Raw genomic sequence first — 15,613 nt, 5'->3', positions numbered from 1 at the left:
TTTTTTGCGCCTTCTTTTCTTACAGTCTGTACATAATTATAGCATTCTTGTATGCTGCATTAGTTCCCAATGAACGCTGAATCAGTGCACTTAGATGAGAGCTCTGGACACTGAGATGTTTTACTGTCTAAAGGAAGGCAGATGTGTTTTATTGCAGTTCAGAAAGTAAAGCTGAGACATTTGGACTATAAACAGCACATTAAGATTACATTCCCAGTATGAGCAGTGATATTGTATAGTGAATTCATCTGCTTGGAAACAAGTTAAATATACTTAGTGTTGCTAAAAATAAAGGTAGAAAAATGTGTCACATATAGGGAAAGTATAAACTAGAGTGATTAGGAAGGTAGATAAATGACAGATAGTACTATACGACAGGAAATGGCATTCTGGGCTGAATGATTAATGTTATATTACGTCATGCCAGACTTAGATAAGCTTGATTCAGTGAAGGGAAGAAAGAGTATAGATGCCAAGGGCAATGCATTTAAAGACAAGATGAAAAATGTCTTTATTATCAGAAAACGAGATTTTTTGTGATAATAATGTCATAAGTGTGTCAAGTCTCAATGCATATAGTCAAACATGAAGTAATGAATGATGAAAGTATGAACTATGTAGTTCCTAGACAGCCCATTTATTATTCAGAACACTAGTGATAGCTTTCTTTTTATAATGAACATCATTTTAAACACATAGTCTGCATGGCTATTCTAAAATGAGTACAGAAACTGCTTCTAGGAAGACACAGGCAGCATTGCTATATTTCTCCTTTTTATGTGTTGAAGTGGAACTATAAAGAGGTTTAAAGTATACAAACAGCATCTAGTCAAAAGCAGACTTACTATTTTTTCCTCTTGAAATCGAGCTTGAGTGTAGGGCAATGGTCATTCATTCAGTCAGTTGGTCAGCTTCTGCCGAACATATGCATTCCCATTTACTTGAAAGTGTTTTTTTCTAATTAAAAAAAATACATGTTTACACATACATGTGCACATGGACATACATGCACACATACGTTAGCTATTACATATCACCATCAGACACTTGGTGAAATGCTGAACAAGTAAAACATTTTAGAGGCAAAAAGTGCACTTATATAGTTAGGGCCACAACAATCCACCTTCTGTTTCTCTCTGTCTTCAGCATAGCACATCTTCCCTGTTTAATTAACTTACTGAAGACAGAAGTCTTTATACGTTTTGTAATCTTACTTTGTTAACAGCAAAATCCCATTTTGGTAATCACATTCTTGCAGTCTAGCCCATAGCCAGTAAAAGGAAAAACAAAATACAATTAGGATTCTTATTAGAATAAAAAACTAATCTGTTATGACTGGATACAACTTTAACAAATCATTCTGTATGTGTCTTTCGGCTTTTCCCGGTTAGGGGTCGCCACAGTGGAACTCCGGTCCGCTAATGATAAGCAGTTGACTTTTACATGCCGAGTTGCCAGCCCTGACGCACAACCTTCAAAGAAGGTATGCCCATTCACGCATGTTTCCATGCAGAAGACGCTCTAGCTGAGAATCGAACCGGACAGCATCTTACTGTGAAGCGACAATGCTACCGCAGCACCACCACCGCGGATTAACAAATCATTCTGTACTTCAGTTAAATAGCAAAAATTAGCATCATACATGTGATACAATCCATGCAGCTGGTAAACCAGGTTTGATCCAGCTATTGAAGCAGGTAAGATACAAAGCAGACAAACTACTGGTGAATCCTTTTATTCTTGTTAGAATTATTTAAAACATACATGTAAAATGCATTTTTATTAATAAAAGTCACATTAAAGTGCCACCACACTACCATATATATGAGTGTACACCATTTTACAGAATAAGAAATAACCTGGCTTCTCATTAAATACTGCATAGTACTCGTTAAATATTGCACAACTACATAACACATAAATTAAATATAATAATAATATAATAAATTTGTATGTTAATGTTAGTGTATGTTAATGTTGTTTGAATGTTGTGTGAATAATGTTGTTAAATGTATCATCGTGTCTGCTCAGTCTTGAGAGTCTAAATACTATGTACCATTGAAATTACTCAAAGTGTTATCTTAGGTTGGCAACTATTTAAGTTATGAAAATCAACTAACAAGTTTCCCTGTGAATGTACTTTTCTCTTTCTATTTTCTGTACTCTCTGGTTGTGGCTGAAAATAGTCCCAGGAAAGTCCACCTAGCTGGTTATCAAATAGTGACTGACTGACTATCTGACTGACTGAATAAATAAATAAATAAATAAATAAATAAATAAATAAATAAGTAGATTGTAAAAGAGCTGAAGCAAATCTACCACAAACAACCCTTCAGTTAAAGATGGGTAAAAAAGGAAAAAAAATGTAAAGTAGGCGTTCATGATATTAGGGTCGGGTCATTTCTGAAATAGAAGTGACTTCATTGTGTGAATATCACTGACACGTTAAGGGCAACAGTCAAACTCATACAGTTTTCTTTCAGAGAGCTGTTATAAAAATCTATAGAGGAGGTACTGAAATGCTCACTCTCATTTAATCACTCATTCACTAACTCTCCTACTTCCTCACCTATTCATTCATCTACTTAACTATTCATTCAGTCACCTTCTCAGCCTTTCACTCAGTCACCTACTCACATACTGACCTACTCACTCAGTCTCTCATCTGCATGCTCATTCATTCACTCACTGACTCACTCATTCCTTCAATAGTTCACCTACCCATCTCCTCACTCACTCACTCACTCACTCACTCACTCACTCACTCACTCACTCACTCACTCACTCACTCACTCACTCACTCACTCACTCACTTGTTCACTAACTGACTGACTGACTGAATGACTCCTTCACTCTCTTACTCACTGACTCAATCACTCAGTTTCTCTCTCCTTCTCCTGAATGGGGTTACACTGGCTGCAGTACAAGCAGGGTAAACCGATCTTCTCTTGTAGATAGATTCAAGTTAAATTACATGGAGCACAAAGGATTCCTAGGCCAGCACAGATGTAATCCATCAAGCTGGACCTGGCATGTCCCAGGCCATTTTTCCACTAGAACATGTATGAAAATTTCTCAAATATGCATGTTGGTCACAAACTGCCCATTACCATCTCTGAAAAACAAGACCCTAAGATAATTAAAGCTCTCCATTATAGGCAACAACTTACCTACCACAATTATCACCATCACCACCACTGGCTGAAGTCAGTAATTTGCTTTTCTCCAGTTGTTGTTGTTTGTCTTTCGGCTTTTCCCGGTTAGGGGTTGCTACAGCGCCACAGTCTGCTAATGATTGGCAGTTGTTTTTTTTTTTATGGTGTTGAGTCGCCAGCCCGATGCCCAACCTTCATTGAAGGCACGCCCATTCAACACATGTCTTTCGAACACCCACTCGACCGTGGGGAGGACATGCAGAGTCCACACAGAAGGCACTCCCAACCCAAGCCGAGAATCGAACGGAGAAGCTCTTGCTGTGAGGCAACAATGCTACCACTGCACCACCGCGGAATTGTACAATTACCTTTAATTAGATGATGCTAATTCTGACCCTAGCAACTTTACATTCAGCAGTGAATCATTTGTCTGCATGCCAGAGCTCATAGTCAGATGACACCAAAATGGCAGCTCATCCCATTGGGAACTCTTATTTTATTATGGTGTAATGGCTTAGTACTTCTCAATAAGACTCATACCAATGGTATCTAAAACCCCATGTTCTTGGTATTGTCTCACTTGGTGACCAGTCTGAGGAGCCTGACAAGGAGCTGTCCACAAACTTATCTCCAGTATAGTGTGAAATGCAAATAAACAGTCCCTCCCTAAATCATGGTTACCATAATTACCCCATGAGCCATGCCTGAGGGTGACATCTACTATTGAGCACCTGGTGAGTGGGTCCCTCACATAATTTGGACAAACTCTGTATGAAAGTCCAGTATGGCACCATCTTATTTGCTCATCAATTGTGTGGTAAAATGAGATGTTGGGACAGGCTGAGGTTGCATGCATGAGTAAAAGTGATGTAACCAGCCTAGATTTTTGTAAAGAAAATGTTGAAATGTCGATTCTGTAAAACATGCATCGAGTTTCTTTACACAGTTTAAAGGGTCACTGAAGACACCTAGCACAAAGAATGGTACAGTATACCCATTAACTGAATTTGAACTTTTATGCCATCACCATAAGAACAACTTGTATAGATTTCATTTTACAAATATCCAGATATTTAAAGTAAGAAAACCCTGTTAGTTCCCTTTTAATAGTACACCATGTGCTTTTTGTTTAGTCTGGCATGCTGTTCACCATGCAATCACATAGACTTTTTTTTTTAATCAGGTATATACAACTGGCATCTTCTTCTTTTTCTTCTTCTTTTGTCCGTAGCCAGTGGATGGCAGAAGTGTTTGACCCTGTAGTCAGTATGCTGCTGTGGATGCCACTGGATTCTGAACTTCATTTATGATACCTTTCCATGCTGTTTGGTCCATGGCAATGTTTCTCGCCTCCTGTAGTTCAAGTCGCCAACTTCTCAGGTCCTCTTCAACCTATTTAGCCCATGTCATCTTTGGTGTAGATTTGTAAACTTTCCAGTTTGTGGGGTGCTCACTCCATAATAGTCTGCATGGCAAGCAGTGGGTATCCATCCTGCACATGTGTCCAAACCAGTGCAGCCTCCTGTTCTGGATCTATTCACTAATCATTGGCTGCTGATTACATCTGGTCTGGATGCTCTCATTTCTAATGCAGTCACAAAGCAAGATTCCCAAGATTTGGCACAGGCATTGCATTTGGAAAACCTCAAGCTTGTTCAGGTCTGGCTCGAGGAGGATCCACATTTTTGATCCATAAAGGAAAATGGGCAAGATCAGTGCCCAGAAAAGGCAAATCTTGGTGGGGATAGAGATGTTTGTCCTCTTCCACTGACACCACTTGAGTGAGGCAAATTCTGTGGTGGCTTATCCAATCCTACTATGGACTTCAGCTGTTGATGCCAACTTCGTCTCCTGGACAAGCGAACCCAGATACTTGAATTCTTGCATTTGTTCAACCTGAAGTTCCCCAGGGTGGATGGTGGCTTGTGATCTGTTGATTGCCATAACTTTGGTCTTGTCCACATTTATTCATAGGCTATACAATTGGGTAATGCGGGCAATGCTATAGAGGATATCTGTGGCATCAGTATTACTGTATGCAAAAATGATGCTGTCATCAATGAGCATTGGGTCAGTCACATAATGGCCTTCATCATACTGGACTCTGCTCCTGCCCTCAAATACTCTCCTCATGATGGTGTTCACCACTATGTTGAACAGCAGTGGAGAGACCACATCCCCTTGAAAGACCCCAGTCTGATGATTTTCTTTGGCATGTGCTGTCTCCAATGTCTTCCCCAGGGCAGGCCAGTGGATACAGTCAAATGCAGACTTGTCCACACCAGATTTTTTCCTCCATTAGCTGATGAATGACAAAGATTTGATTGCAGCATCCTCTGTTTGGCTTGAATCTGGCCTGTTATTTCCTGCTGGTTTTCTCAAGGTGTTTCTGCAGCCTGGATTACATGATTTTCATAAAGGCTTTGCTGATAATGTAGAGCAGGCTGATGCCAAGGTAGTTATTGCAATCCCTGTTGTCCCCCTTCTTGTGGATGGGTACGATGATGGCCTTCTTCCATGTGGATGGTATTTGTTCCATAACCCATCGCAGCTCAATCAGTGCTAGTGCCTCACCATTTCTCAGTGTTCTGATAGCTGATTTCACCTCTTTGACTGCTGGCTTTGCATCATTCATTGGTTCTCAGGGAGATCGACGGGAGGTGGATTGACCATTGGTCCATGAGGTGAGTCAAAGTTGTAAAGCTCTTAAAATAATTCTTCCAACGTTTCAGTTGTTCACAAGGTGAGCAAACAAATATCCCATACACTTTGCTGATGTTGTTGCTGGTGGGTTTGTTCTTCCCTCTCAGTCATTTGAGGGTGCTGTACAGGGTGCAGTAGTCATTTCTGGATGCTGCCCTGACAAGGTCGGCTGCCACCTGGCACCAATATGCTTCCCTTTCTGCTTTCAGCCTCTGGTGAACTTCTTGATTTAGGTGTTGGTATCATTTGTAGTTGACCAGCTTTGCTTGCTTCTGTTGGCTATGAGATCCAGGCATTCATCGGATATCTATGACTGCATTCAGCTGTGGATGGGTGGGCATAGCTATTTGGTCATTCCATGATGCAGTTTAATATCTGATTTTCTGCCTCACCAATGTCCCCTATTTGGGACAATGCTGCAAACTGGATTGACAGTGCGATCTGAAATTTCTGTTTGTGGGTGGGGGCAATCAGTAACTTCCAGTCCATCCTGGCTGGTGGAGGTGACTTGCGTTTTGCACTCTGCAAGTGAAGCTGCACTATGTCATGGATGAAGTAATGATCAGAGTCACAGTCAGGTCCTCACATAGCGTGGATATCCTTGAGCAATGATCGGAAGCAGGAGTTGACCAAGATGTAGTGTAATATGGCCAAGTCTTCACCGGATAGGTTTCAACATGTGAGCTGGTGTTTGTGCAGATGCTGGAAATGGCCATTTCCCAAAATTAGATCATTGGATGCGGTAAAGAATAGAAGGTGCAGGCTGTTATCATTGATGTTCCCATGGGCAAATCAACCCATAGCTCCTACCCAACTGGACCTTTCCTCTCCAATGTGGGTGTTGAAGTCTCCCGCCAAATGATCATCTCAGTCCATGAGATCAAATCCAGCGTGTATTGGAGATGGTTGTAGAAGTTATCCTTGGCTGGGTCTGGACTCATCTCAGTTGGTGAGTAGTTGGACAGAATGTGGTACCATTCATGGTGAGCACTGCCAGGTGGTCCAGTATTGGTTGGAAAGTGATTATGCTTCTTGCAGCCTGGCTATCCACCATAAACCCGACATCAGCCTCTCGCTTCTCACCACTAGAGTAGTACAGCATCATTGTTTCATCAGCTGTGGGTGATTGGATGGTCAATGCTCCAGATCCAGTGAGTCATAATTCTGACACTGCAGTGATCAAGATCTTGCATTTCATGAGTTCCTTGGCAATGATTTTGGCCAACGTGGTGGCCATTTCAAATGTTCCATGTGGCAATATGGCTTTCCAACTTCAGTGTAATGAATTTCCTTCAGCCAGTAGCCCACTTCTCAGCAGCACCCTGGGTTCCCAATGCTGGCGCATCGGCTTCCCCAGATGTGGTAGCATGAGCGAATGAGTTTGTTTGAACTTCCATGCGGTTTCTTGCCTGTTTTCCCTGGTTTCCCAGTTCTGGTTACTGTGGTGGGGAGACAACCCTCCTCCTTTTGCAGCCAAGCTTGGGACTTTCCTTGGCAGAGTTATCCACCTGGCATAAATGTTTCCATTCAAAAGAGGAATGAAAACTTTGGTATGGTTATGTGATCTGTTTAGAATTACACAGTACATGTCTGGAGAATGGAGAAGTCAAACATGGGTCAGCACTATACATTTGTTTTGTAAATTGTTACTCTAACCCATGAAACCACTCTGCCAGTACCAGTTACTCAGTTTATTTAGATGAATAATATTCATGGTCAAAACTCTTACTGGGATTGTTAGGCTGGAAATACATATGTGCAGTCACTGTAAAAAGCATTAATTGTAGATATAAATTCTGATAAAATGATTGCATGGAGTTTATGAAAATAAATCTGTAGCAGAAATGTACAAAAAGCATAGCAACAAATAAATCTTTTTTTTTTACTTTTACTTAACATAAAATGTTTGTTTTCATGCATTACTCGAGGTTGCAAGTGCAGGCAAACTGGTATGCACATTGTAATAGTTTGTTGATCTGCAGATTCTGCAAATGACTGTGCAGCCTAAAGTGCCTTTAGCATATAGCACAGATTATATAATATTTAAAAGTAAAGCAGCAAGAGGTGTTAGAGTTGACAAGACTGTTAAACTTGGAGAAGGACAGGCAAGAGGTTTCACACAATTCAGTTCAGTTCCATGCAGTGAGTATAAGATATGATACCAACAAGAAGCCATCACAACTTTAAATACTACAGGCCAAAAAGGTAAGTAGTGCAGATAACAGATGTATCATCAGTGGGAGAAGTCAAAAAATGAAAGAGGAGGAAAGGAGGGATATCAAGGTCATTTGTAGAGATCTGTTATTTACAAGAATGAATACAGACATCTAGGAGACACATAAAGAGAGAGTAAAATAAAATGAATAAAAACAATCAGAATGGTTATTGTGAATGACACGTTTCAACAGAATGGAGTCAGGACTGTAATAAGCATGAATCAGCTTAGTACATAACAAAACACATTTCAGTACTGATAACTTGTGCTGGAAAAAGTAAGATACGATCTGTGTGGCAAAAAGGTCCATTTCAGTATTTCTGTTTCCAAGATTTGTAAAACCTGTATAGCTACAACGGGGAATAAATAACAATTGTGTGAGTATGGTAACCTTAATGCTATAAGGATGACTGCTGCAGAATCATTACTTATCCATAGGAAATTGTCACAGGTGTGCAACCAACCTCCTTGTCTGACTTCCAGAGCTTTAGTGTATCTTCAGGGAAGAGTTGAATTTCTTCCACTGTCCAGGACAACAGAGTAGCTAAAAGGGAAAACTTTCTATGTCATCTTAATTTCTTTTTTTTTTTTCACTACTGAAAGATTGTAGATATGGTGAAGTCCATCCTGGTACCTCAGGCTGCAGGTATGGGACTTACCTTTACTGCTCAAACCTGGTATGAAGGGGACCGAGGAAATCACTTGAACAACAGTGAAAATAGGCCTGGTAGGAAAATGAAACTACATGGCTTAAGATTCCACTTACATGTAAACAGCAATAAGGGGAGGAATTTGGTCTCCCTCCTTTTTGGCAGTACATCAACCATGATAGAAGGCAAATTGGTAATAGAGGGCTATTAAAAAGGATATAGTTATTTATTACTTCTCAGTAGTAAGAGATGGTTGGTTCCTAGAGTCCCCTTCCATCCTCCTTCCAGGTCGGATGAGGTCAAGGTGACAGGGAAAGTGGGTATGAACTTGTATCACAGAGGGAATCTTTCTATTTTAAAATCTGCAGTTATGGGGAGTATGCTTGTTAAGCTGTACTATATTCATCGTAGAGATCACTGCTGCAGCACTGTTACAGATTCATGTTTAGAGTAGTAAAGCAAGTAGGTATCTGCCTTGCATGAAGTACAGCTCCAGATTTTGAGAAATGATAGCAGCATGCCTGCAGAACTGCAGGTGGCAAAGCCTTCCCTGTTCCTGGGTGAATATCTACTTTGCAGTGCTTGGACAAGGTACAAACAGTGGTTCACTTAGCTTTCTGAAACATATTAATGTTGGCTGCTGTTGGAGGCTGCTGCCTTGGTGTAGTGCACTGTTACTTATCCTTCCAGTACTTTTCTATGATGTTTATAACAAAATACAATGCATTTAGCTAACCATTTACAGAGGGTTTGTTTGATGTTGTTCTGACTTACTTAGTTGGCATGAAGGAGACAGACATCTTATCTGAATCGCTGAAGTCCTTCATTCTTTCTGTATGGCATCTTAATTGCCTATGTACATCCATTTCATACAGTGTCCTCCTAATCACTTTGACATTCAGGATACAATACTCTTTGCTAGATGGATTGATTCAAAACCAAATTTGAAATTACTTTAGGTATAAAGGAGGGATTAATTTTAACACTTTATTTGATGATTTACTCATTAGAGTCTGTAACTTACAGATACATGTAGCAGATGTAACAGCCATCAGAAAACTTCATTACAAGATAAAGTTTAAGAGCCACCATGATGATGGTTACAAAAGGGGATACAGTTTTTTTTTCTACAGTAAAGTAAAAGCCCCAAGTAGCAGAAGTAGGCCTTCAAGTAGGATTACGTAGCTGGACCCCAGTCAAAGACTGCTTGACTGTAGAATGAGAGAACAAGGAAGGATCCTCAGGAGGACAGGCTGAAATAGCAGATATGTGTGCTGGTATGAATGAGTATGATAGTCCACTGTAGAACAATTCAGACAAATACTCAAGAACTGTACATCCTGTAGCTGCAGTAAGTACGGTAACCTCAGAATTATATTAAAAAGAGGGAAGATTTTCTGGTGCTGCTTTCCTGGCTACCTACAAAATGCATAATGGTTTCTCAGAGAAATAATCCCCGAAATGTATTAGGATGAGAGTATGCTTACTACTAGCATACATCTGCTATATTTGTATGCACAAGTGGTTCATTTTGTTATATCAGGCTATAAAACTTTATTAGTGGTAGTGGTCACCATATACTCGCTTGAGACAGTTAAGAGAATCATGTTTGTGTGATTATCTGAACGGGATTTTCTTTTTCTCTTCTTACACTTTGGATACTCTTAAGAAAAGAGGAAAGGAGGAAAATTAATATTGATGTCTCTTTCTCCACGGGAAGGAAAAGACATTCACAACCCAAGCTCTCTTACATGGCAACCTGTTAAAGAACACTTTGAACTGATGTTTCTCTTGTGCTGTGAACAGTTCAATTTCTGGAGTAATCAACCTCTGAAGTACAGTTTACAAATCTCATCTGTTTGCTATCAGTTTGTGGCATTGGGAGGAGCATCTGGTAAAACTGTCTATCAGTGAGTTCTCTTGTGAAGGAATATATGTGGCCAAGAGATGCATACCTTGCTGAGAGGTCAGATCCAGACCATCATGTCCAGTCAGTATACTGGATTTGACTGGGTTCCCCCTGGATGTTTGTGTAGCATATACTATTCTCAACTTCCCTATGCTGAAAACTGCAGAGCAAGGGTCAGTGCCATTGTTTCTTTCACATTTCTGTGTTTGTACACCATGATGCTCCCCATGACACATCATGATTGGTACCTTCAGCTGGGCTACATGTAACCACCAAGCGAAGTTTGATGTATCTTTTTGAGGGTATGAACATTGTGTAGTGTCATAAAATCTGCCTCTAGGTTGGCTAGCAGCTGGTGGACTCTCCTCCTGAACTCCTTTCTTTCCTCTAGAAGGATCAGTGGTAGTACTTTTTTCAAGGGGTGCTGATGTGGCTCTCAGATCTTCTTGAGGCAGGGCCTGGTTCATCTTCTGTAGAGAGGGTGCTTAGATAAGGCAATTGTCTACAGAGGTGTAAAAGTGGATTCCACTAGTTCTAAGGTTGGGGGATACTGAGGAAGTGCATTTGTGGAATACTCTGGGTGCAGTGCAAAGACCTAAGGGCAAGAAGGTGAACTGGTAATGTTTTTACCCTAATCAGAAGCAAAGGAACTGACAACAGTCTCTGTGAAGAGGAATGCACACATAGGCATTTCTTATAAAAAGTGTCACTATTAGTGCATCTTACAAAAGTAGAGGAGGGATAACATGGAAGGTGAGCTTTCTGAGCTTTTTCAGTTTCAAGAATGGGTTTAGATCAGATATGTCTAAAACTTGTCTCCAAGGGCCATCATTTGGAACAAATAACAGTTTGGTGAAGAGTCATTTTCATTCTTTCCATTTACTGAACTTTTCTAGATACTATGAAGTAAGAAATGTGGCAAAATTGATTGGACTATTTTGGCTGGTCCTAAAGGGTGGTAGACATACTTAAAAAGATGGAAGGATTTGATTTCTAATTGTGATGTGGCAATTAGTTTACTTCACATCTGTCTGTTTCTAGCTGAAACCATTTTTTTTTAAACAGGAACCCTCCCCCCATTGGTATATGGAGAAAGAGGTATGGAAAAGAGTAGAGCTTGCTTGAGTGAAATTCTCAGTTAATGTTGATTGCCAAGGGGAGAGAATTATATCCCCTCATAAATACTTTTTTGCCTGCTCCAGTCTTTACCTCAATTCAGAGATTGCTTTGCTTCATCTAAGATGACTTTCTGTATCTTTTTAAGGATTTTGTGGTAAGTGGCAGCCAAAATGTCCAAGGAGAGCAATCTGTAACTGCTCTTCAGTATCCTCTGGTAGGAGATGGATTTCCAGTCATGTAAGTCTGCATGCTTCCCACAACTAACTGCATCAGCGGTACTGTCCCCACATTTAGTTGCATGTTTCCAAACTGTGGCTGCAGCTGGCGATAGCTTACATATTCCATTATGGCCTCATCATCAGTTTAAGAAGCTACGCCCTGTATTTGTTTGAATATATCTCACTGGTATTTAATCATATGTGTCTGGCAAATAATGGGTCCAATAGCTAGTGTGGATGATATGTAAATCTTTTTGCTAAAACAGCTCAAAAGTTAGGTTGTCCTTTCACTGAAGAAATTGCTCAGCCCAGAGAGACTTACTTGAAACCCCCTGGGTGCATCTAAAGATAATCAAAGAGACTACCACAGGAGTTTTATACAAGTATTTACAAGATTCTTGGATCTTCAAAAACTCAGAAAATTGGCGGAACCTGTGTGGTTCTCAGTTTGCTCATATCAAAAGGTACTTTTAAATACCTTTTCTGGACATAAGATGCCTCCTTAGAGTTCCACCTGAAGTTCTCCCTCATAATGTTTATTATTTTTCCAAGCAAGATTACTTCTAGAAGGTAATTTGATGAGATGGATATCTCATCATCTGTGCCATATACTAAATTGAAAGAAACTTGTGTTGAATATACAATATACTCCACATTTAATTCTGACGTTTTGGGGGAGATGGATCTCTTTTGGCTAGTAGGGCCTCTCCTGTGCTCGAGGTTAGAGTTGCCCATAGATTCACTGTGTGCTTAGTGACTAGGCACAGCTTAGTGTAACTTATATAATCAAACAAGGTAGCAAATGATCAGGACAGGCATCCTTGGTTACACATTTATACAGTCATTTCTTCATATCCTACAATTATCTGCTAAAAGGTAGAAGAGTTGATCTTTGTGGGGTCTGGTGAAGCAAAAATAACATTTTGATATTTTTTATAGATTTGTTAACTGTTTAAGCCCACTGGACACAGGTGTTTCTATTAAGAAACAACACAGCAGCACTGTTAGCTTAAAATGGCTAGCTCAGAGTCACAGAGGCAAAGTGGGTGGAAGGAATCAGACAAATCAAATATATCAAGCAGCTTGTTAATAGTTCAAAATCTTTGTCCTTTGTGCTAAATGCCAGACTTCTTTTTATTTCCTATTGGGAAATCCATTTCTGTGACATAGACTGAAACTGTACATGACTGAGGTTTGTTGCACTTACCTGGGAATGGTCATCTAGCCAGGCATCATGCAGTTCATAGGATACATCACAGTTTAAAGCCAATGTAGTCTCACAATTTTCAATACCTTGCCCAAACACCCAGTCATGATGTCTCCTTTTTCTCAAGGAGGGCTAGAGCAGTTAGTCTCGAGGTACATTTTATAGTACTCATCCAGTCATCCTAGTTCTGTTTGAAGGTTGATAATGTATTACACTGCTTAATCTACAAGGACATATTATTCCAGAGATGGAGGAGTCACTGTATAATGAATCTATCTCTCCATCAAATTCTATTTATTTGCTGGTGAAGAGTAAAGTCTGTGGTTCTAGTATTTGCTAAGCTCTTAGACTTGCAGAAATATAGGAGATCAAAGACAACAGGGTCTATTATGGCATGGTTGGCAAGGCACAGATCTCATCTCAAGATTCTGGATGATGCTGTTATTTTTCCAATTGTGTGAATGTGGCTGCTGTTTTGGTTGTGGACTAATTAGTGGCACGGGTTCCCTTTAAATCATCGAATGTTCAGAACATCAAAGTTCTGATCATCGAGACCAGAACATCAATGTTGAGAACATCAAAGGTTTAAAGTGGAAATGCCAGGTAAGTGAGATTGTGGAATGTTGGGTGTGTATGCAGGGCAGCAAGGTGCCCTGCATGTTTTGTGTGTGCATGTGCCATCTGAGTGTTGGCATTACAGGTAGGGTACGGGAAATCTCCCATTTAGCGCTACCGCATATAGCGGTAAATGGGGGATTTCCCTTACCCCACTGTAGTGCGATCTTGGAGTTCGAATATTAAACTAGGGGGTGGGTGAGGGGCTATCCCATTACCATGACCCGTGGCCTAACCCTAAGGTCCATGATGACTGCAGCGCAGTGAAGGACATAGCAATGTCCTCCACTATGGTGCAATAGTCATGAACCTTAGGGTTAGGGCATGGTTTAGGGTAAGGGGATAGCTTTACTAACTATCCCCTTACCCTAACCCATGCCATAACCCTATGGTCTGTGACTATCGCACCATAGTGGAGGGCATAGCTTGTTTTTTATGTCCTCCACTGTGCTGCGGTGCTTTCAGTGAAGTACACTTAAGTGAAAGTTCACTTTCGTTAAAGTGAACTTTCGCAGAATTGAGGCTTACTATTACAAGTTTGAAGTAGTGAACTTTCGTTCTTGTAATAGGAATCCATATATATATATATATATATATATATATATATATATATATATATATATATATACATGCATGTGTGTGGATGGTGCAGTGATACAGCAGTTAACACTGTTACCTCTCAGCAAGAGGTTCTCCGGTTCAATTCTTGGTTGGGGTGTCTTCTGTGTGGAGTCTGCATGTCCTCCTTGTATTCATGCGGGTTTCCTCCAGGTGTTCTGGTTTGCTCCCACATTCCAAAGACATGCAGTAGGTGGACTGGACACACTAAATTGGCCCTAGGTGTGAGTGTGTACATGTTAGTGTGTTGTGCACCCTCTGAGGAGGGTTGGATCTTGAGCTAGCAATCCGATCCTGTAAAACCCATACCTGCTACGGAAACAATGAGTGCTGAAGGGTGAATGTTGCCTAATGTACTGAAGAACACGGGAGTAAATCCATACTCCAGGATATGCATGTGTGTGTGTGTTTATGTCAGATTATTGAGTTTTTGGAAACTCAAACTTCATATGGCTGAAACCACATGCTTGATTTTTCTAAAACTCAAATAAAGCAAAAGAACCAAAATCTATATTTTTGTAAGGGGGTGTCATGCCCCTGCAGCTCCTGCAAGCTACCTATACCAACTCTGAGATCGTACTACAATGGAGAAAATGGTAAATCCTCTGATCTTTACTGTACTCTGATCTCTGAAATGCTTCAAGTTTCCTGAAAACTCAATAATCTGGCATAAAAGACAAGACCTGAGAAAGAAGGGAAAATAGTGGAACAGGTTAACACTTTCAAGTACCTTGGAGGGGTGGCTGAGGAGAAGGGAAGTCTGAATGAGGAGCACAAAGTGTCAGGTGTATTGCATGGCAGAAGAATGCCAAAGAATTTGAAAAGTAGGTAGTACAAAACAATGGTGTGACCAGTACTACTGTATAGCATAGAAACCTGAGCAGTAAAGGCAGAGCAGTTGAGGAAGCTAGAGGTGATGCAGATGAAGTGCCTGAGATGGGTCATAGGATGTACACTAACAGATAAATGAGGACATAACGGCAGAAGCCAAATTACTACCTATTGCAGAAAAGGTCAAAGAGAACAGATTACAGTGGTTGGGACGGTGGCCTAATGGTTAAGGTGTTTGCCTTACAAACACAAGGTACAGGGTTTGAATCTCACAGGGGATAACTGGCTAAACTTACAATGGCAGTTAGCCTAGTACTAGCCTATGAACCTATGAACCTATGGGCACATGTGCAGAAAACCAGAAGACTATTTG

Source organism: Protopterus annectens, chromosome 6.part0 (assembly GCF_019279795.1).
Source record: "Protopterus annectens isolate FY-2018-M chromosome 6.part0, PAN1.0, whole genome shotgun sequence".
In the NCBI taxonomy this organism is placed as follows: domain Eukaryota; kingdom Metazoa; phylum Chordata; order Ceratodontiformes; family Protopteridae; genus Protopterus; species Protopterus annectens.
The sequence above is the reverse complement of the archived record's forward strand: the minus strand, read 5'-3'. Positions refer to the sequence as shown.